This window comes from Vipera berus (genome assembly GCF_964194415.1).
Source record: "Vipera berus genome assembly, chromosome: 17".
Taxonomy (NCBI): domain Eukaryota; kingdom Metazoa; phylum Chordata; class Lepidosauria; order Squamata; family Viperidae; genus Vipera; species Vipera berus.
This window is the reverse complement of record NC_138220.1, coordinates 1505463-1528498: the sequence shown is the minus strand read 5'-3', so window position 1 is coordinate 1528498 and position 23036 is coordinate 1505463. Positions and strand designations below refer to the sequence as shown.

The window sequence follows — 23036 nt, the reverse complement described above, 5'->3', positions numbered from 1 at the left end:
AGGAAGTTGGTGCGCCACCACGCTCTCAACAACCTTCGCAAGGAAGCGAAGATTGGAGACTGGACGAAAGTTATTCAAGGAGGATGGGTCCAAGGTGGGCTTCTTGAGGAGAGGTCTCACCACCGCCTCCTTCAAGGCGGTGGGGAAGTGACCCTCACTCAGAGAGGCAGAGATGACCGCTAGGAACCAGCCTCGTGTCCCCTCTGGAGCTGCATAGGCCAGCCAGGAAGGGCACGGGTCCAGTAAGCATGTGGAGGAGCTCAACCTTCTCATAATCCTGTCCACTTCCTTAGGAGTTACAGGATCAAATTCTTCCCAGATGACGTCGACAAGACTGTCCATGTCTTGTTCTTCCATCTCAGCCCAGTTGGAGTCCAGGCCAGTTCGAATCCGAGCAATTTTATCCAGCAGATATTGACCGAATTCCTCGGCTCGACCCTGCAAGGGTTCCTCCCTCACCTCTTGGTTTAATAGGGAGCGAGTCACCCTGAACAAGGCAGCCGGGCGATTATCTGCGGACGCGATGAGGGTGGAAAAATAGTTGGATTTTGCCACCCTTATCGCAGCGAGATAAGACCTGGTGAGGATTCTTAGTCGCAATCGGTCGGATTCGGATCGACTGGATCTCCAACGGCTCTCTAGGCCCCGTCTCCGACGCTTCATCTCCCGGAGCTCCTCGGTGAACCATGGGGCTCGCTGGGATCTGCGCCGGGTCAGAGGCCGCAAGGGTACAACTCGGTCCAGAGCCTCCGTGGCTGCCTTTTCCCAGGCTTCCACTAAGGCATCCGCCGAGCTGTGAGCAGGGAGTGCATGCGTGTCCCTAAGCGCTGCCTGGAACTTATCAGGGTCCATTAGGCGCCTAGGCCGGTACCATCTGACTGGCACCGTGCACCCACGGTGGGGGGTGGCAAGGGGGAAGTCTAGCCGCAGGAGGTGGTGATCGGTCCATGACAGGGGCGTAACAGTTGTGGCACCGAATTTGCCCGAAGAAAGGGGGTACTGTACATCTTGAATACACAGTATAATTTCTTTCACAATTCTTTCCTGTAGATTTTCTTCTGCTGTTTTAAAAAACACCATCTGCAGTATTTACATGCCTTGACACAAAGCCACAATAAATATTACATAAGCTGCAAAAGGAACGGTTCTTAATTCAGGCCATTTATTTATTTATTTATTATTTCATTCTCACATCTGGCTGTTTAATTTGGTCACCTCTCAAAAATCAGTGGATCTGGCGCCATACCATTTTGGACCGGAGGGGAAGGAAGCGGGGGGGGGGAACTTCCTCGCAGCCAGAAAAGCTTTATGAAAGTTGTCTCCTCCACCATTCATCTCGGATGCCACTACAGATGACTCGGATAAATTTTAATTGATGCTGTCATTTTCTATTCCTGCCTTAAAATTTCCTTTGCGATGGAGTGCTTCTCAAAGCAGGCTGCTTTTTCCCAAAACTGCTATTTTCCTTCCCAAAGAGCTGTGAGGTCCATATTAAACATAAGCCTTGAGAATGGGTAATAGCCAGTTATGTTCACAGGATGGCAGACTTTGTTATTCCAGTGATTAAACTTTTTAGTGACTGTTCCACACTTGACTGTTTCAAGCACCCCCATGGTCACGTGATCAACATTCGGACGCTGGGCAAATTAAGTCATATTTATGACGGTTGCAGCATGCCAGGATGACTGATCTCCTGTTGCAGCCTCCTGAGAAGCAAAGTCAATGGGGGAAGCAAGATTCATGTAACAATTGTGTTACCAACAATCGCATCGCTTCACTTAATAAGTGTGGCAAGAAAGAGTGTAAAATGGGGCAGAACTCACTTAATGACTCTCTTATTTAGCAACAGAAATTTGGGCTCAATTGTCGTCGTAAATCGAGAACTATCTTTGTTGGCATTCCTGGAAGATTTTTTTTAAAAAAATCGCCATCTAAGTGATTATTATACATCTGGCACCCAAAGTTTTATATGGTATTTTTGCCGTAGAAATGTTGACAAGGAACTTGATCCTAAATCTACAGGACTGAGGTGTAGTTCATCAGGGTTTATGCCTTTTAAGAAACTTTGTTCATGGTGGTGCAATTTATTCTGATATTATGCAATCTTAGACTGGCATTCCACGATGACTGTAATCTTATTTTACTGAAATAAAAATAAACAATGATTGTTTTGGCCACGGTTTTAAAGGGATGGTTAAATGAATATATAGAACAGGCCATCATCTGACTGGTTTGGCTAACTTTTCTTCCTTAGAGAGAAGCAGGCAAAAAATGGCCAGCAGAGGGCACTCTTTTTATGCATTTGTGATATCCATAGCCTTAATACTCCTTTGGAGCTCAAAACACCCCCAGCCAGCAGAGGGCACTCTTCACACTCTGCCATTAAGGGTCTTAGTAGCCCTATTCAGGCCGGCATGCCCAAAACAGCCACCGGATGGCACCATTGGCATGCCTTGTGCTGTATAGATGATCTTGGTAGTCAATTTAAGATATTTATATATAAAATAGATACAGGAGGGCACTCTTTGCATGCCCTGTGCTCTGTAGATGGTCTTTGTAGTCCCTTTCACACCATTATGGATAAAACAGCCACAGGAGGGCACTCTTTCCATACCCTGTGCTCTATAGATGGTCCTTGTAATCCCTATTGGGCCACTGTGCCCAAAATAACCACTGGAGGGCACTTTTTCATGCCCTGTGCTATATATGGTCTTTGTAGTCCCTTTCAGTCAACTGTGCCCAAAATAACCATAGGAGGGCACTCTTTTCATGTTCTCTACTATAGATGATCTTTGTAGTCCCTTTCAGGCTCCTATGTCCAAAATAACCACAGGAGGGCACCATTTTCATGTCCTCTGCAATATTAGATCTTTCTGGCCGCTAACACCCAAAATAACCACAGGAGGGCACTCTTTTCATGCTCTGTGCTATATATATAGTCTTAGAAGCCCCTTTGTGGCTGCTACGCCGAAAATAACCACAGGAGGGCACTCTTTTCATGCCCTGTGCTATATATATATGGTCTTTGTAGTCTCCTACAGGTCACTATGCCCAAAATAACCACAAGAGGGCACTCTTTTAAACGGGCAGAATTTTAATAAAACTCTACATCAGATTTCTATGAAATAAAGTTCTCCGTTCTAGTTGGAGAACCTACTGGTTGGAATTAATGGAAATGAAGACTGATATTTATGGAGAACACCATACTTACAAGGCTAAGCTGATGGAACAGCCATGTATAAAAGGGCTATATAGGGATTACCCAGTCTACATTAAGAGTGGATCGAAATTCACAAATACTAGTCCAGTCCATCTTCTATCAGTCTAGTCATTTCTAGTTCCAGAATTTGAGATTTATTTTTTTAAAAAAACACAATTCCAGCTTTCATTTTTAAAGGATCTAACTATTAATACCTGACATCAGTGCATTTCTTTCTCTTATTGTTTGGGGAAGAATTTACCCACCCACCCAAACTGCCGGTACCCACTCTTAGCTGAGGCTGGGGTTGATCCATTTTCATCATTTAAGAGGAAGGTAAGTGACCAGAAAGAGAGAGAGAGATAGATAGATGATAGATAGATAGATAGATAGATAGATAGATAGATAGATAGATAGATAGATAGATAGATAGATAGATAGATAGATAGATAATAGATAGATAGATAGATAGATAGATAGATAGATAGATAATAATAATAATAATTATTATTATTATTTATTGAATTTTATACCGCCCTTCTCCCGAAGGACTCAGGGCGGTGAACAGATAGATAGATAGATTGATTGATTCAACAAATAAAGTCCGTAGATTTAAAACGCAAAGGTTTATTTCTGTTGCAGGCTGCAATTCCCGCTTTGACCACAGGATGGCAGTTTTCCGTCCCATAGCATTAACATTGGGGCCTTTTCGACGGCCTCAATGCCGCTATCGCTAAGGGACCGAAAACAGTGCCCTCCTGTGGTCTAAGCCGGCGTAGCAGTCAACCAAATAAAAACCTTTTAAATGGCGTTTTAAGATTATTATTCTTTATTAATAAAAGCTTATTAATATTAGGGCTTCTTATTCTGCGCCTGGGTCGCCACCCGTCGCCCTATTAATGTTAGTAAGGCGCTAAAAATAAAGATAGAGAATAATAGTCTTAAAATGCGGCCGCCGCAATACATGGTTTGGCCACAGGATGGCACGTTTCCCCGTCCCATAGCGTTAACATTGGGGCAGTCGTAGGCCTTTTGCCTAGATCGGGACACAGAGAAAAGAAGCGCCAAAGCGCAGAGCGTCAGCCGAAGCGTCGCCACTCAACGCTTTTCCGAAAGGGACGAGTCGCTTCCGGCGGCCTTCTACGCATGTTCCACGTCTCGTTCCTCACGTGTAAACTCCGAGAGACATTCTCGGCCAGGCGGACTTCCTTGTCCGTCGATATCGGCTGTCCCCAGGACCTTTAAACTAGCACCTTTCCATCATGGCGGACATTCGGTCGTTTCTTTTTGATTTTTCCCCTAACTTCCTTTCACAGAGACCTCTCTGGGCACGGCCTTTTCGACGGCCTCGATGCCGCTACCGCTAAGGGACCGAAAACAGTGCCCTCCTGTGGTCCAAGCAGGAGTAGCAGCCAACCAAAGAAAAACCTTTTAAATGGCGTTTTAAGATTATTATTCTTTATTAATAAAAGCTTATTAATATTAGGGCATATTATTCTACGCCTGTGACCCACCCGTCGCCCTATTAATATTAATAAGGCGCTAATAATAAAGATAGAGAATAATAACCTTAAAATGCGGCGGCCGCAATATTCTGTTTGGCCACAGGATGGCACGTTTCCCCGTCCCATAGCGTTAACACGGGGACCATAGTAGGCCTTTTGCCTAGATCGGGACACCGAGAAGCGAAGCGACAAAGCGCAGAGCGTCCACATTCAAAGAGACCTTCTCGATATGGCGAACTTCCTGTCCGTTCAAATTGTCCATCCCCCGATTTATTTGGAATCGACCCTCCTATTATGGCCGACTTCCTGTCCGTTCTTCTTAGTCCTCCGTGCCAACTTCCTTTCTCAGCGACCTTCTCGCCATGGCGGACTTCCTGTCAGTCCTCTACTACGCTACGGTCGTCCGCCAGTCCCTTTGACAAGGACCTTCCCAGTATGGCCGTCTTCAACTTCCTGTCCATTGGCAGCACGGCTCTCTGCTTCTTCCCGTCCTCTTTTCTGCGCTCTGCTGCCGGGCTGCGAGTCTACCGGCAAGGCCGCAAGAAGGAAAGGTAAGCCGAGTCGTTCCAGAAAAAAACCGGGTTTGTCTATTACCTCGTTAGCGGGGGATCCCCTCCCGCCACCCTGGCCCTCCTTTGGTCCTCTCCCCTAAGCTGACCGCCTGCCCTGCTATTTCTTTAAGGAGATTGTACGTATGTACCTTTGTATTTAATAATAAGAATAACAACAACAAGAAGAAGTAGTAGTATTGGAAGGGACCTTGGAGGTCATCTAGTCCAACCCCCTGCTCAGGCAGGAAGCGCTATACCAGTTCAGACAAATGGCTGTCCAGTCTCTTCTTAAAAACTTCCAGTGTTGGAGCACCCACAACATCTGGAGTCAAGGAGTTCCACTGGTTAATTATTCTCACTGTCAGGAAATTTCTCCTTAGTTGTAAGTTACTTCCCCCTTTGGTCAGTTTCCATCCGTTGCTTCTCGTCCTGCCTTCAGGCGCTTTGGAGAATAGCTTGACTGCCTCTTCTTTGGGGCAGCCCCTGAGATATTAGAAGGCTGCTATCACGTCACCCATCATCCTTCTCTTCATTAAACTGGACATACCCAATTCCAGCAACCTTTCCTTATACGTTTTAGCCTCCAGTCCGCACTCTTTCTACAGTCTCAACATCTTTTTTACATCGTGGTGACCAAAACTGGATGCAATATTCCAAGTGTGGCCTTACCAAGGCCTTGTAAATAGATATTAATATTTCACGTGATCTTAATTCTGTCCCTCTGTTAATGCAGCCTAGCGCTGTGTTGGCTTTTTTGGCGGCTGCAGCACACGGCTCGCTCATATTTAAGTGATTGTGCACTAGGTCTCCGAGATCTGTCTCTAACTACTGTTGAGCAAGGTACCACCTATACTGTATCTCTGCATTTGGTTTTTCCTGCCTAAATGTACAACCTTACTTTTTTCACCATTGAGTTTCATTTTGTTAGATAGCGCCCAGTGTTTAAGTCTGTCCAGATATATTATCTTAAGCCTATCTTCTGGAGTGTTAGCTATTTCTGACGGCTTGGTGTCGTCTGCATATTTGATGGGTTTCCCCATCTATCTCCTCGTCCAAATCCTTGATGAAGATGTTGAAGAGCACTGGGCCCAGGACAGAGCCCTGGGGCACCCCACTACACACTTCCTTCCATGTAGATGCGGTTCCATTGAAGACACACACTGAGTACGGCCTGTCAGCCAGCTGCGAATCCATCTGGTGGTGATGCTGTCTAACCCACATTTTTCTATCTTATCAAGTAGTAGTTTGTGGTCTATTTTTATCAAATGCTTTACTGAAGTCCAAGTAAATTATATCCACAGCATTCCTCTGGTCCACTAATTTTGTCACTCGGTCAAAGAATGTAATAAGATTTGTCTGGCGTGATGTTTTTGACAAACCCATGTTGGCTTTTAGTAATAACTTTGTTTGCATCTAGGTGTTTATGTTTACGTTTGATGTTTCTAAACGATATTCCTTAGAGATATCTATATTAATATACACTGAATATTAAATATCTAATTGAAATAAATTGTGTACATTTTATTAAAAAACAATACACGCACACACACACATATAAATTGATATAAAAATAAATATAATTTATTTGGAAAATGTATATAACATATCAGTGCCTTATAGGTTTATCATTGAAAGTATGGATAAAACGGGAGAGACAAGAGTAGTTGGAACTCACGGAATTTATTAATTTGTTTGCCGTCCATCTAACTTTGTAGAACTTTGTCCAAAGGCGGTGCACGCTCAGTTCAGCCCACCTAGCCCAAGTTAGGACATGTGGGGCTGCAGCGTAAGGGGGCTTCTCCCTGCCTATCTGCTTGTCAACGGAGGCAACGCCTCAGGCCTGGTGAGAGTTTTGGAGTTGCAGGGCCATCACATATAGCCAGGATGGGGGTGGGGCTTTCTAAGCCACGGCAACCAGAGGTGGGCCCTACAGCCCTAAAGACACTTTGTTGGGCCTCTCCTGAAGCGTGGCCACCGCTGTTCAAGGTGACTTTGCCAGCCCCCAGAGGACACCCTGGTCGATTCTTGGGCCTCACACCCTATTCGGTGGCTACCCCGTAATTCCAGAGCAGGTCTTCCAGGAGGGATCCGAGTCCCCTCTGTGTGTTCACCAGGTCATTTGGGAGCCTCTGGACAGTCTCTCTACCCAGCAATGAATCCAACTGTCACACTGAAACATCTTTCCTGTAACAGTATTTTGTTAAAATGAGATGCTGCCCAAGCCTCAGCATACTTTCGGGTGTCATTTCAGTGAGGCAAAATTGGGGAGGAAGAAGTCCCGATGACCCAAACCACCCCCGTTCAGCATCGGGCTACCTCCGGCTAGCACACGGTTGGGGCAACAGGAGGGTCCATGCAGGGCAGAGATCCCCAAAGCCGCTTCCCATCGCCACAGTGCACCCTGATGCAGGGAAACAATCCAGCTACACACAAAGGGTCAAGAGTTGTGCGTGCAATCTTGTGGGAAAAGGCGGAAAAGGAAATCCAATTGGTTTTGCAGCCCTGGGCTGCTCCTGCTGAAGCCCTGCTATCAGTCTGCATCTCTTCACCCCAACTGTTTGGCCACCTATCGAGTGCAGGGATGAATCCGAAAAGGAGATAAAGGGATCTGCGGGCTCGGATAAGAAATGCTAAACAAAGTGGCTGTTTTTGGGCAGTTGCCTCTAGGAAGGAAACTGCAATTTTAATGATTTTTTTTTAATTCCATTTATATCCCGCCCTTCTCCGAAGACTCAGGGCGGCTTACAAGCTTAGCAGTAGCCTTCATTCTATGTATATGCCTGCTTATTAGGGTTTTCACACACACCCCAAGCGGCATTATTACAAAGTCAGCTTAATTGCCCCCAACAATCTGGGTCCTCATTTTACCTACCTCGGAAGGATGGAAGGCTGAGTCAACCTTGAGCCTGGTGGGATGGGAATTTAACATAAACCCAAAGTAAGTTGAATAAAACCTGCATATATCCCTGCTCGTAAGAGGCCACAGCGTCTGCAGCCCAGGTGTCTCGTCTTTTAAGTTGGGGTCGGGGCAAGGCCAGGGCAACAGGGCTGCAAATTTAGCCAATATGGAATTATAATTACAGCCTGATACAACCGAGGGGATTCTAACAGGCACAAAACACTTCTGCACAATTTCCGCAAGCAACCTGAACCGCCACAACCCATTGGAAGAGCTTTGGAATATTCTACACTTTGCCTATTCCGGGTGAGTTTACAGACTTAATAGACAGTTGTGATTGATTTGTGATGTTCCTTTACATGCCGTCTTTCCGTCCCAACTCTTCTGCAAGCAGCCAAAGACGTTCTCCTTTTGTAGCCACATAGGAAGGGAGGCCAGCGTTTGGGGCAAGCAGTCCTAGAGTGAGAGTCCTGCGCTTAAAGAAGGAATCGCAGCCACGAAAGGAAAGAAACCCTTTTAATATGATGTTAAGATTATTATTCTGTATCTATTGAAGCTAGGTATGGCAGCCACCAAAAGAAATAAATCTTTTAAATGGCATTTTAAGATGATTATTCTTTATTAGTAAAACCTTTTTAATGCTAGGCCATTTAATTCTGCGCCTGCATCTCAGCAAAATGGCCATCTGTCGCCCTATTAATATTAATAATGCGTTAATATTAACAAAATAATATTAACATATTTAAGAATAAGGTGTTAAGAATAAAGATGGAGAATAATAACCTTAAAATCCTATTTAAAAGGTGTAATTCCTTTTGGTGGTCGCAATACCCGGTTCGACCACAGGAGGGCACGCTTTTCCGTCCCATCGCATTAGTATTAGGCCTTTTGCCTAGGATGGGACACCGAGAAGCGAAGCACGAAAGCGCAGAGCGTCGCCGAAGCGTCGCCGCTCTACGCTTCTCCGAAAGGGACGAGCCGCTTCCGTCGGACTTCTGCGCATGTCTGCCGTCTCGTTCATCACGTGTAATCTCCGAGAGACCTTCTCGGCCAGGCGAATTTCCTGTCCGTCGATATCCGCCGTTCCCATGGACCTCTCCGTCATGGCCTACTTCCTGTCCGTTCTTCTTAGTCATCCAACTTCCTTTCGCGGCGACGTTCTGGGCCCGGCGGAATTCACGTCCGATCAACAAGTTGAAGTCCGTAGATTTAAAACGGTATTAAAAAGCTTTATTTCTTTTGACGGCCGCAATTCCCGCTTTGACCACAGGATGGCAGGCTTCCGTCCCATAGCATTAGCACGGAGGCCTTTTCGACGGCCTCGATGCCGCTATCGCTAAGGGACGGAAAACAGTGCCCTCCTGTGGTCCAAGCCGGCGTAGCAGCCAACCAAAGAAAAACCTTTTAAATGGCGTTTTAAGATTATTATTCTTTATTAATAAAAGCTTATTAATATTAGGGCATTTTATTCTGCGCCTGTGACCCACCCGTCGCCCTATTAATATTAATAAGGCGCTAATAATAAAGATAGAGAATAATAAGCTTAAAATGCGGCGGCCGCAATATTCGGTTTGGCCACAGGATGGCACCTTTCCCCGTCCCATAGCGTTAACACGGGGACCATAGTAGGCCTTTTGCCTAGATAGGGACACAGAGAAAAGAAGCGACAAAGCGCAGAGCGTCCACTTTCAATGAGACCTTCTCGATATGGCGGACTTCCTGTCCGTTCAAATAGGCCATCCTCCGGTTTATTTGGAATCGACCCTCTTATTATGGCCGACTTTTTGTCCGTTCTTCTTAGTCTTCCGTGCCAACTTCCTTTCTCAACGACCTTCTCGCCATGGCGGACTTCCTGTCAGTACTCTACGCTACGGTCGTCCGCCAGGGCCTTTGACAACGAGCTTCCCAGTATGGCCGTCATCAACTTCCTGTCCGTTGGCAGCACGGTTCTCTTCTTTGTCGTGTCCTCTTTTCTGCGCTATGCTGCCGGGGTGCACAGTGGACTGAAAGGGGCTACAAAGGCCTTACATAGCCCAGCTATGAAACAGCGCCCTCCTGTGGTTCTTTTGGGCGTAGCGGCCAGAAAGGGGATTCTAAGACCATCTATAGCCCAGGGCGTGAAACACTGCCCTCAAGTGGCCATTTTGGGCGTAGCGCCTTCGCGAGCCCTCCCGGAAGCGCCCATCCCTCCCTCCCTCCCTCCGGAACCGGAAGTGGGAGGAGCAGGGCAGCCGCTCTCCAGTTGGGCCTGGCCTGGGCGGCCATTTTGCGGCGTGGCGGAGGCCGCAGTTGGGGAGCCGCGTCGGGGGGAGAAGCTGCCGGGGGACCCGAGCCCGGCAAAGGAGGTGAGCTCCGGGAGGCCCTTCGTTACGGAGTGCCGGACTACCGGCCCCATGGTGCTGGTCCGCCTGAGCTGCCCTAGCAACGGAGGGGGGGGCGTTGGGGCCGAGCGAGAAGCGGGGAATCCCGGACCCGGGTCGGGCAGGTCGTGCGAGCGCAGCCGGCGGGGCTCCTGATAGGGGAAGCCGGACACGTGTAGCTTTGCCAGCCGGGCTTCCCTCCGCCTCTCCTGCCGGGGGGACGAGGGGGCTCCCTGGTGGGTTTCTCAGCGGGGTTCGGAGTTCAAATCCTGGTTTGTGTCCTTCCACCTCGGCACAGGCGGAGTTGCCGAGGGGGAAAGAGGCTGCTTTGCCCTCCCTGTGCTGAGCCGTCAACCAGGGATCGTAAACCGAGGCAAGAGACTAAGTTTAGGGTTTCTTTATGGTTTCTTTCTATTGAGCCCCGAAGTTCAACCCAGTTTAACTCTTTGGGTTTCTTTATTGTTTTACTTTTCTCCGGCCATGCGCTGGCGAATGAAACCCGACAGAATGCAAAAACTAGGAAGCAGCCAGACAGTCTTCCAAACATGAGAAGGGCGCCCAGAGAAAGTGCAGCTTAAAACCCCGGCTAGCATTGCGGAGGAGGGAATCTCTTGCCCAGGTTTGCAGGAGCCTTAAGGCTGGGAAACTTGGCTTCCGGGCTTTTAGCTGGCCTGGCAAAGTGGGAGAAATCCCATTTTCCGGTGCGGCTCTAAAGAAAGAAAAGCCAGGTCCCGAACGTAGACAGGCAGCTGTTGGAACAGGCTAGGTAGGATACAAGCTTTCCTTATGGTAAACAGAGATAGCTCTCAACATTTGTGATAGTTCTCAACATTTGTTAAGGGAATTTTGCCCCATTTTATCGCTGTTCTTGCCACAGTTCTTAAGTGAATCTGACTTGCCCGTGCATTTTGCTTGTCAAAATCGAAACATCCACCCATTTTTTAATGCCTCTTGCTGCTGCTGTTTGTGCAGGTGCCTTATTTCCCCTTTCCTTGCTGTTTTTTCTCCAGGTAGCCAAGAGGGTGGGCCGGGTGTTGTATATGGCCAGCTTCCCGGTGGCTTTCCCACTCCACCTGCCTGGCGTGCGGCCCACGGATTGCAACCCGCCTCCCGCGGAGCTTCGCCCACCCTCCACCGGAAGGCAGCTTTTGAAGTAATACCAAAGACGAAGCGATCCAGCGTCTGAACTCCGCTCCATGTTTATTTTTTATTTTTTGGATGATACGGCACAGCCAGTCCTGTGGACTACCTTCTTCCTTTTTCTTTGACTTTCTGTTTCTATCTTTGGTGTGCATCGTGTTGCTTTTATTGCTTGTCCCCATCCTGCCCTTTCTAGGCATTTGCTCCTTAGAAGTCCATCAGCAGCAGATTAGCTGCCCAGGGAGTTGTTAGGAAAAAGACAGAAACAAACAGGTAGGATATTGTACTTGGGGGGATCCCAGTGCTTCCCTTCTGGATGTGTGTGTGTGTGTTTGAGACTGAGACTGTGTCTCTTAATGCCCTCTGAGGTTGCTGCCTTGGAGACATTTCATTACCCAACTAGGTAACCTCATTAGTGCATGGATGACGTTACCTAGTTGGATAACGAAACGTCTGCAAGAAAACCAAACTCGGAGAGCACCAGGGACTTGACTTCAATCCTGAGCTATATTCTCCTCTGTGTCTTTGTGTGTGCGCATACAACACAGAGATATTCTCCATTTTAATTGGCTTTTGTGCACAAAGAATGCAATGCTTGGTTTTTTTAAAAAAGGCAGGGCAGCCTGGGTGAGGATATGGAATTGCACATTTTCCCTGGTATCCACACCCAGGAGTTAACATGGAGTCCTTGCCAGCTTTCAACATTTGTGTGTGTGTATGAGAGAGAGAGTGTGTGTATTGGTGCCCTCTGAGGTTACTGCCTTGGAGATGTTTCGTTACCCAACTCGGTAACCTCCTTAGTGCATGGATGACGTTACCTAGTTGGATAACAAAACGTCTGCAAGAAAACCAAACTCGGAGAGCACCAGGGACTTGAGTTCAACCCTGAGCTACATTCTCTCTGTGTGTGTCTGTGTGCACATACAACACAGAGATATGCTCCATTTTAACTGGCTTTTGTGCACAAAGAATGCAATGTTTGATTGTTTTAGAAAAGGCAGGGCAGCCTGGGTGAGGATATGGAACTGCACATTTTCCCTGGTATCCACACCCAGGACTTAACATGGAGCCCTTGCCAGATTTCAAAGTGTGTGTGTGTGTGTGTATGAAAGAAAGAGAGAGAGTGTGTGTGTCTGTGTCTTGGTGCCCTCTGAGGTTGCTGCCTTGCAGACGTTTCATTACCCAACTAGGTAACCTCCTTAGTGCATGGATGACGTTGCCTAGTTGGATAACAAAACGCCTGCAAGAAAACCAAACTCGGAGAGCACCAGCGACTTGAGTTCAACCCTGAGCTACATTCTCCTCTGTGTGTGTGTGTGTGTGTGCACATACAACACAGAGCTACGCTCCATTTTAATTGGCTTTTGTGCACAAAGAATGCAGGGTTTTGCTTTGTTTTTTAAAAAAGGCAGGGCAGCCTGGGTGAGGATATGGAATTGCACATTTTCCCTGGTATCCACACCCAGGAGTTAACATGGAGCCCTTGCCAGCTTTCAGTGTGTGTGTGTGTGTGTGTGTGTGTCTGTGTCTTGGTGCTCTCTGAGGTTGCTGCCTTGGAGACGTTTCATTACCCAACTCGGTAACCTCATTAGTGCATGGATGACGTTACCTAGTTGGATAACAAAACGTCTGCAAGAAAACCAAACTCGGAGAGCACCAGGGACTTGAGTTCAACACTGTGAGCTACATTCTCCCCTGTTTGTGTCTCTCTGTGTTTGCATACAACACAGAGCTATGCTCCATTTTAATTGGCTTTTGTGCACAAAGAATGCAGGGTTTTGCTTTGTTTTTTTTTAAAGGCAGGGCAGCCTGGGTGAGGATATGGAATTGCACATTTTCCCTGGTATCCACACCCAGGATTTAACATGGAGCCCTTGCCAGCTTTCAACCCCTCTCTCTCTCTCTCTCTCTCTCTCTCTCTCTCTCTCTCTCTCTCCTCTCTCTCTCTCTCTCTCTCTCTCTCTCTCTCTCTCTCTCTCTCTCTCTCTCTCTCTCTCTCTCTCTCTCTCTCTCTCTCTCTCTCTCTCTCTCTCTCTCTCTCTCTCTCTCTCTCTCTCTCTCTCTCTCTCTCTCTCTCTCTGTGTGTGTGTGCTTGGCCACTTGGGTGGAAAAAAGAATGCAGGGGCCAAACTTTTAAAACACCCCTGCAGTCTTTTTTTCTCCCTCCCTTAGTGCATTTTGAACAGAAACCACACTTAAGCCAAGATAGCTCAGTAGGACCTTAGCTTCATGTCAAAGTATCCATCACTTTAAAATTAAGGCTTTCCAGCAAACCAATTGAAATAATAAAAATGAAGAGTTCACTCAGTTTATAAAAACAGGTACGGGTCGGGGTGCGTCCTTCACAACTTAGATTCCTGGGGACAGGGAACATTAAAGTATTGGGGGAGAGGGCGGTGGGTACACACAGCCCAGGTTACTTGGTCTGAGCCAGCTTAGACCAAAGCGGGTAAGTATGGGATGGTACCGGCTGTGGGAACCCCACCAGACGGCAAGGGACACGGAGAACAGGTAAGAACAGGTAAGTTGGGGGTGGAGGGTACAGGTGCTGGGAAGGAGGAGGGGGAACAGGCAGGCCAGGGGCTTAGAGAGGCAGACTCAGCCCTCCAACCACCTGGCCTGCCTGCCCCCTCCCAATCTTCCCAGCACCTGCATTTCCCTCCCTCCTCTTGGCCCCCCCATCTTTGGCCCCAAGGGGTGCCCGAGGTAGGGAGGGGCAGGCCCTGGGTGCCCCCCCAGGCCTGCCAGGGTGGATGGGGCATCTTCCCAGGGCTCCCCTCCTCTTCCCCTCCCTCCCTCCACCCCAGGAGGGCTGCTGGGGGCTAAGCGGAGGTGGGGAGAGCCCTGGAAGGAGGTTGGAGGCTGACGGGGTGGCTCCTTGCCAGGGCTCCTTGCCAACACCCCTTCCTCTCCCCTTCCTGACTCCCCTGGTGCCACGGGTGCAGGCACAGGCAAAGGAGGGAATGGGAGGCCCTGGGGTGAAGGGGGGGCATTGGCAGGCACAAACTCCTCCCTTTAAATGTTGGGGAGAGCCTGCCCATTCCTCTCCCCCCCCCCCCGGCCTCCCTTTCCCTCCTGAGTCTTTGCCACCCACGGGGTCCCTGCCAGATGGCGCCAAGGGAGCTGGGAAGGGAAAGAGATGGGGTGTTCGGCAAGGAGACCCCCCCCCAGCCTCCAACCTCCTTCCAGGGGTCTCCCCACCTCCCCTTAGCCCCCAGCAGCCCTCCTGGGGTGGAGGGAGGGAGGGGAAGAGGAGGGGAGCCCTGGGAAGATGCCCCATCCACCCTGGCAAGCCTGGGGGGGCACCCAGGGCCTGCCCCTCCCTACCTCGGGCACCCCTTGAGGCCAAAGATGGGGAGGGGAACCAAGAGGAGGGAGGGAAATGGGGGGGGAGGGTGGGTGGGGGGGGGAGGGTGGGCGGGGGGGAGGGGAAAGAAAGAGGCAGGATGCTGCACTTTTCACAATCTTTATTAGAGGTCAAGAAAACAAGAAGTACACCCCCCTTCTGGTTCCCCACCCTCCCACCCACACCCTCCCCCCTCCCCACCCACCCCCCCAACCCACCCTCCCCCCAACCCCCCTCCCGCCCCCCCAACCCCCCCCTCCCGCCCTACCCCCTTTGGCTTCAGTCCTGGCTTAGAGGGAGCCCAGGGGAGAGGAGATCCTGGGAGGAGGGGGGAGGTTCCCCCCCCTCCCAGGACCTCCCCTCCCCCCCAAGGCCCCCTCTAGGCCAGGATTGAAGCCAAAGGCATTGGTGGGGGCTGAGGGAGGCTCAGGAGGGGGGGGCGCAGAGAGAGCAGCTTGCCAATGTCTTTGGCTTGAAGTGGGCAAAATGCCCCCCCCAGAGCCAAGGACCTTGGCAGCCGCCCTCCGCCCTGCCCCGACCTCTCACCCTCCCCCAGCCCCCACCAAGACCCTCGACTTCAACCGTGGCGCAAGAGGAGCTGGCAAGAGAGGCCCTGGGATGCCTGAGGCTGCCCCAGGGGGCTTGGACACCCCAGACCTCCCCAGGGCCTCCTCGCCAGCCTCCCCTTGGACCAGGGCTGGCCCCTGACCCTTTTTCCACCCCCCCTCCAGCCTTCCAGGGCAGGACCCACCATGCACAGAGCTTGTGCCCTCTGTGCAGCCCTTGCTACAAGTAGGCATGCACAAGTGTATTATTGAAATTAAGTGCCGAGGTCTTGGAGCCAAGAGGCCCCTATTTTGGACACATTGTGCATGTCTACTTAGACCAAGGGAGGAACTGCAGACTTACCTCAAGACACACCTGTTTTCTGGCTCACCTGCCCAGTTGCTGGGGAGATTGGGGCAGGGTTGAGATTCTACAACAGCTTTTCTCAACTTTGACAAGTGTTAAGTTGGGTAGACTTTCAACTAAGGCTGAAGTCCACCCATCTTTAAGCCTGCCAAGGCTGAGACCTACTGGAGACCCCCAAGGCTTCAGGGCTGAGGTGCACCCATTTCTGGGGGGGATGGCTTAAAGAACTTCAATTCCTGTACGTTTGTAGCTGTGGGGATTTGCAATCTCACAGCTCAAAGGAACCCAAGTTCTGCGCATCCCAAATAAGTGGACCTCAGCCCCAAAACGTCTTTAAGTATGGAGAATGACACCCCAACATGGATGATCTTATTTCCCAGAATTATCCAGCTACGTTGCCAAGCATTCTGGGGTCCAAAGCTCTATCGGAAATTCTATGTTGGACTTTAAAATTCCCAGAATACAGACATAAACTGGAGAAGTCTGGGTTCCACCCGTTCACCTCCCATCTGGATGGGAAGTTAACTTCATTCCCCGTAACTCTACACCCCAAGGTTGCAGAGTTCTGGGAATTGAAGGTTTCGCATTCAGATGCGGCGTTTCCTTGGTGTAAGAATTTTTAGCAGAATCCTGTGGAAGCCCACCTAGAAGACCTGGGACTTCTACCTCCAAGATTGAACTTCAATTCCCAGAATTCTCCAGTCTGCGTGCTGGAGAACACCAGAGATTGAATGGCACCCACCTGGTATTGTAGGAACTAGGGTATCCTATGCCCTCTGTGATGGAAGACTCCCAAGTCCCAGAATTCTGAACCCAGAATTCTGAAGAATTGGAGACCCATCGTCCACAGGACATTGACCTGTCTCCTGGATTGGGGGACTGCATGCTCCAGAATTCCTAACAGAATTAAGTTAGAGGCTCACCACTTACCTTTCATGGGATTTGTCTCCCAGATTGGCAGACTCCCCAAGTCCTAGAATTCAGAACTGGGATGCCCCACCAAGACAGCATGGATCCGTCTCCAAGATTAGCGAACTTCAGTTTCCAGAATTCTCCAGTCCATGTGCTGGAGACTCCTGGAGATTAAGTCGCAGGAGCTAAATTAAATTAATTCCGGGAGTTAAAACTCATCCCTTTGAAATTTGCATCTTTCAATGGGCAAGCTTTAACTCCCAAAGTGTTTTAAAAGCTGCCTATTTCTGGGAACTGAAGTCCAGCCTTCTGAGAGCCGTTTGGCTTTCTGAAAGCAAGAGTTCAGTTCTTGACATACCTGGTGGGTTTACATGACCTTGGAGATCAGAGTCCAGTCCATGTGCTGGAGACAGCTGGAAATTAAGTCGCAGCCATCTGGTGTCCTTGGGAATTGGGGGGCGGGTGGGTGGGAAGGGGACCTCAATCCTTAAAACTTATCTAGCCTAGGATTGCTAAGATTTCCGGGAGCTAAAACTCATCCCTTTGAAATTTGCATCTTTCAATGGGCAAGCTTCAACTCCCAGTGTGTTTTAAAAGCTGCCTATTTCTGGGAACTGAAGTCCAGCCTTCCAAGAGCCGTTTGGCTTTCTGAAAGCAAGAGTTCAGTTCTTGACCTACCTGGTGGGTTTACATGACCCTGGAGATCAGGGTTTCTCCCCCTTAGCAAGATGTGTGGGTTTCAACACTCACGAGTTCTGGAATTTGAAGTCCACACATCAAGTTAAGGTTAAAAAACCCTGATCCAAGTTCTTCTGACACCTCAACTTTGTCCTACAACCCGAATCTACACAATCCTACCAGACATCAATGGTCTTTACCCAAGGCAAAAGCTAACAGCCGTTATGCCTTCGCCCTCCCATCCAGTTTAAAAAGCTAGAGCAGCCATGTTTCCAGATTTATGGGGACTTTGCATTTCAAGCATATCTCCGTAAACCACAAAACACGGTTCTTTAGCCAAGCTGAAGACATAAGACTCCTTCATCTAACTTGCAAATTACAGAGATATCCTGGCTAAGTTGGGGGAATCCCCTCCCGACCAATGCTATCTCCTTATCCTAGATCTGTTCTGTCAGGTGACCTCAAAAAACAAGTGTGTGGGTCTCAGTTCCTGGTGGGCACCACAGGTGGGGTGAAAAAAGGTCGCAATGCAGTGAAAGCTGCAGGGCAAAACGTTTCTCCATCGGGATGCAGCCGTTTTGCCCGCTGCAGTTTCAGTGCAAAGAGATCCAGGCGTTTGAAAGAAATCGACAACAGGCTGTTTTTACAAGCCGAGAACCAACGCAAACCTTCCCTTCCCATACAGAAATAAACATTGGGGGGAATTGGGGGGTGGTGGATTCAAAGCATGCACTGTGCTGTCCCGTCCAGCTCTTCCTGCTGGGTTTGGTCCAAAAAAGAGCCAAGTCTTTAAAAAAGAAAATGGTCTGTAAAAGTGTTCCGGCTGCAACTGCGGTGGGAAGTTGATCTTCATCTCTGCGTCTCCAGAAGAGGAAGGGGCAGCATTGAAGGCTGGCCTCTTTTTTCTTTTTTGAGATGGTTTTAAGGTTTTATTTTGAGATGGTTTTAAGAACCCACATTATTCGAAAGAGGCAGTTTTTGCAGCCATGGGGCACAGGCTTTTTAAGGCTGCCCTGCCGGCTGACCAATTTTCTGGCCTGTCCCTCCAGTGCACAAATCCGGCTTCAGGGCCAGCTGGAACAATGCAGCCCCTTCCCCACCCCTGCCCCCCCTACCCTCCAGTCTGTCCATCCATCAGTCTGCATTGGATAAATCCAAGTCTTCCACCAGGTCCTCTCCTCCTTGTGCCAGCTGTTGCAACTCTGCCAGAGGTTTCCTCCATTGAAGCGCGGCCTTCTCGTCTCCTGGAGAAGGAAAGAAAGACTTGGTGTCAATCCAACCTCATTGGGGACAAGGGGTGGGGGTGGCGGGCAGAAAGGGCAGCTGGGTGCTAATTAATGTCCAGTGCTAATTAATGGGTTGTCTGCAGAGCTCAGGAGGGGGCAAGACGGGAATGGCGAGATGGGCAGAATGTAAGTTTTAATAATAAATAGAGCAATAAATAAGCAAAGCAGATGGGTTTTTCTAATGGAGATGGGAGGATCAAGGAGAAGAAAATCTTTATTTTATTTGATGGGGGGGCACAACCCTGTAAAGAGGGAGGCTTCCAAAACCCACATCCTAGAAATAAGGGGGGGGGGAGGAGAAGGGCCCCTCTCCAAATGAACAATGGCCCTTTAGTGACCTGAGGACTTCAACTCCCAGAATTCCTGAGCCTGCCTTGGAAGGAAGGAAGGAAGGAAAAGGGAGAAAGGAAGGAAAAAAAAAGAATGAGCGAAATAGGGAGAGAAAGAAGGAGAGAGGTATGGGCGACTTCCTTCCACAATTTTCATTGACACTGTGGTAAAGTCTAATTGGCATCAGGGCGCTAATTATCAGCAGTCAGGCAATTCCTGATGTTCGGTTATATTGAAAATAAATCAATTACCTCTCATTTTTCAGGCAACACGTGATGGTTCTTCTCTTCATCCGAATCATCAAAATTAAGCAAAGTCTTCCCATTTTCTCCCAGAAACTTGTACAATTCGGGATCTCCTTCCTTTAGTCGAGAGAGCTGATCTTTACGCTCAGATCCATGACCTTTATTTTCCTGTACAACAGAGAAGAGTTTAACGAATTTAAGTTTATATATCTACATATCCAGCCAGGAAGTATTTTTTGAAAAAATGCTAATGAAGCCTACAGATTTCAAAAGCGCTATATCGTGGCATCTGCTCAGAGGAGAAACATTACGGGTTTTGTTTCCTAGAAAGTACGAACAGAAGTCCTAATGGGCAGCTAGATAGATTTCATAAATGCAAGACAATCAATTAACGGCAAAAGCCCTTCAAGAGACATCCTGGATTATTTTAGAATTTATAACTTTATGTATTCATAAATTATTTCTAACAATTTATTATGAGGCGACCTTGTTACCCACTTGCTTCTCCTGAATTCTGAATCCCATTTAACTGCCAGAGCCACTGGGCTGACTAAACAAATAAAAATAAATGAAATAACTCAAGAGAGATTCGCACCCAGGACTCTCCAACATCTCCTCAAACTGAATTCACCAAAAGCGTTTCAAAATTCTCAGGTCCACAAATTACAACAACGGGTTTTTAAAAATCTCATTTCTGCATTTTTAACCCAGGGGCTTTCAAAACTGAGCAGGAAAAGGGGAAAAATATAGAAAATGGCCGTTTAGCCTTCCATTTTATCCAGTGGGACCAGGTGTCAGGTCTCTGCGGCTAAAAATGACATGAAAATGTGGGGGAATCTTTCCGGCTTACCTGGAATTGTCTCCCAATGTTCCAAGTCTGCCGGCCTCCATTTTATATTTAAAAAATTCTATTTATTTTTTAAAGAAATTACAATTCATTTGCCTGCTGCAAAGGTAGCCTGCTCCAAACCGAGCTCCACCTGTGGCCGTCAATCAAACTATCCAGGTGTTGCTCATTCCCTAACTGTCCCTCCCAAGTCAGCAGGTTAGGTAGGATGAGATAAGTTAGGTTGGTCTTCAAACCTGGCCCTTTTGAATTGTAGACTTCAACTCCCAGAATTCCTCAGCCAGCGTGACTGGCTGAGGAATTCTGGGAGTTGAAGTCCACAAGCCAAGTTTGAAGAGCCCCCCCCCCCAGCTACGTTTAATAACCTGGGTTGGATTAATTAACCGGGCAAAGGAAGACCGTTCGCTCGCTGCGTTCCAGGCCACGCCGCGTCCCCAGAGTCTGCCGCGCATTCGTTCACACGAGCACGCGATACACGCGTTGGGTCGGACACCTAGGCTTCCCACCTGTTGCTGCACCCAACGAACGCAGTGCCAGGCGTTGCAATGCAACGCTTTTTTCCCCTCGGGTTGCAACAAGAGTCGGGGCAGAATGCGTGTAAACCCGAGGAGGAAACTCACCCAATTCCCCATTCACACGAGTTTGCGGGGCTGTCCCCCCCGCCCAATCCCGGAAGGGCTCCTACCCCCCAACCCCCCTTCTTGCAAGGGACGCCCCCCCTTGGCCCGGGACTCACCTCCTGCCCTCGGCCGGCCGGGCTTGCAAGCGCCGCGGAGCTTCGGGGGCGGCGGTGGGAGCCACGCTGGCCCAGCTTCCCTCCGCAGCTTCCGGGTAGCGAGGAAGGGGGCGTGGCCGGGCCGGATTGGCTGTGAGCTTCCCCGCCGTGATTGGAGGCGTCGCTCTCCGGCTGGAGCGCGAGGGCGGGACTAACAGAATAACGGAGCTGGAAGGGACCCGGCGAGGTCGTCTAGTCCAACCCCCTGGCCAAGCAGGAAACCCTTCTCGTTCCAGACGAGTCCTTGTGCCCGTCCGCTCATCCCGGGGCACGGCACGAAAAGGATGCGCCGCCGTGGTTATTTTACACATTACAGCCTGAAACGCACTACAAAGACCATCTGTATTGCACAGGACGTGAAAAGAGTGCCCTCCTCTGGTTATTTTCGGCATAGTGGCCTGAAAGTGACTACAAAGACCATCTATAGCCCAGGGCAGAAAGAGTGCCCTCCTGTGGTTATTTTGGGCACAGTGGACCGAAAGGGACTACAAAGACCATCCCAGGCAGAAAAAGAGTGCTCTATTTGTAGTCCCTTTCATCTACTGTGCACAAAATAACCACAGGAGGGCACTCTCTTCATGCCCTGGGCTATACATGGTCTTTGTAGTCACTTTCAGGTCACTATGCCCAAAATAACCACAGGAGGGCACTCTCTTCATGCCCTGGGCTATACATGGTCTTTGTAGTCACTTCCATGACACTATGCCCAAAATAACCACAGGAGGGCACTCTTTGGATGCCCTTTGTTACATATGGTCTTTGTAGTCCCTACAGGTCGCTATGCCCAAAATAACCACAGGTGGGCACTGTTTTCATGCCCTGGGCTATACATGGTATTTGTAGTGCATTTCAGACTGTTATGTGTAAAATAACCATAGTGGTGCATCCTTTTCATACCCTATGCTTTATATGGTCTTTGTAGTCCCCAACAGGTCACTATGCCCAAAATAATGAGAGGAGGATACTCTTTGCATGCCCTTTGTTACATATGGTCTTAGAAGTCCTTTTGTGGCTGCTATGCCCAAAATAACATATGGTCTTCGTAGTCCCATGCAGGTCGCTACACCCAAAACAACCACAGGAGGGCACTCTTTTCATGCCCTGGGCTATATATGGTCGTAGAAGCCCTTTTGTGGCTGCTACGCCCAAGATAACCACAGGAGGGCACTCTTTGGATGCCTTTTGTTACATATGGTCTTTGTAGTCCCCTACAGGTCTCTATGCCCAAAATCACCACAGGTGGGCACTCTTTTTATGCCCTGTGCTATATATGGTCTTTGTATTCCCTTTCAGTCCACTGTGCCCAAAATAACCATAGGAGGGCACTCTTTTCATGTCCTGTGTAATATATGGTCTTTGAAGTCCCTTTCAGGACTCTACATCCCAAATAACCACAGGAGGGCACTCTTTTAATACCCTGTTATATACATGGTCTTTGTAGTCACTTTCTGACCGCTACACCCAAAATAAACACAGGAGGGCACTCATTCCATGCCCTGTGCTATCTATGGTCTTTGTAGTCCCTTTCAGTGCACTGTGCCCAAAATAACCACAGGAGGGCCCTCTTTTTATGCCCTGTGCTATAGATGGTCTTTGTAGTCCCTTTCAGGCCACTATGCCCAAAATAACCAGAGGTGGGCACTCTTTTCATGTGCTCTACTATATAGATGGTCTTTGTAGTGCGTTTCAAGCTGTTATGTGTAAAATAACCACAGGGGTGCATCCTTTTCATACCCTATGCTTTATATGGTTTTTGTAGTCCCTTTCAGTCCACTGTGCCCAAAATAACCTCGGTGTCCCGATCCTAGGCAAAAATCCTAGGCCTTTTAATGACGTTTTAAGATTATTATTCTTTATTAATAAAACTTTATTAATATTAGGCCACCTTATTCTGCGCCTGTGTCGCAGCGAAAGGGCCACCCGTCCCCCTATTAATATTAATAAGGCGCTAATAATAAAGGTAGAGAATAATAACCTTAAAATGCCATTAAAAAGGATTATTTCTCTCGGCGGCCGCAATTCCCGCTTTGACCACAGGATGGCAGTTTTCC

At 48.7% G+C, this 23036-nt stretch overlaps 1 long non-coding RNA gene across 2 annotated transcripts; it reads right to left on the bottom strand.

The window, feature by feature from the left end:
• Positions 1 to 15377: 15377 nt before the first annotated feature.
• LOC308675857 lies at positions 15378 to 21423 on the bottom strand. 2 transcript variants are annotated; one of them, XR_014028218.1, is made up of 3 exons: positions 20943 to 21423; positions 19370 to 19531; positions 15378 to 18746 (listed from the first exon to the last, which is right to left on the bottom strand). It is a non-coding gene; the product is annotated as an uncharacterized lncRNA (long non-coding RNA). The 2 variants fall into 2 exon arrangements; XR_014028219.1 differs by having other exon boundaries at positions 20947 to 21385.
• Positions 21424 to 23036: the final 1613 nt, after the last annotated feature.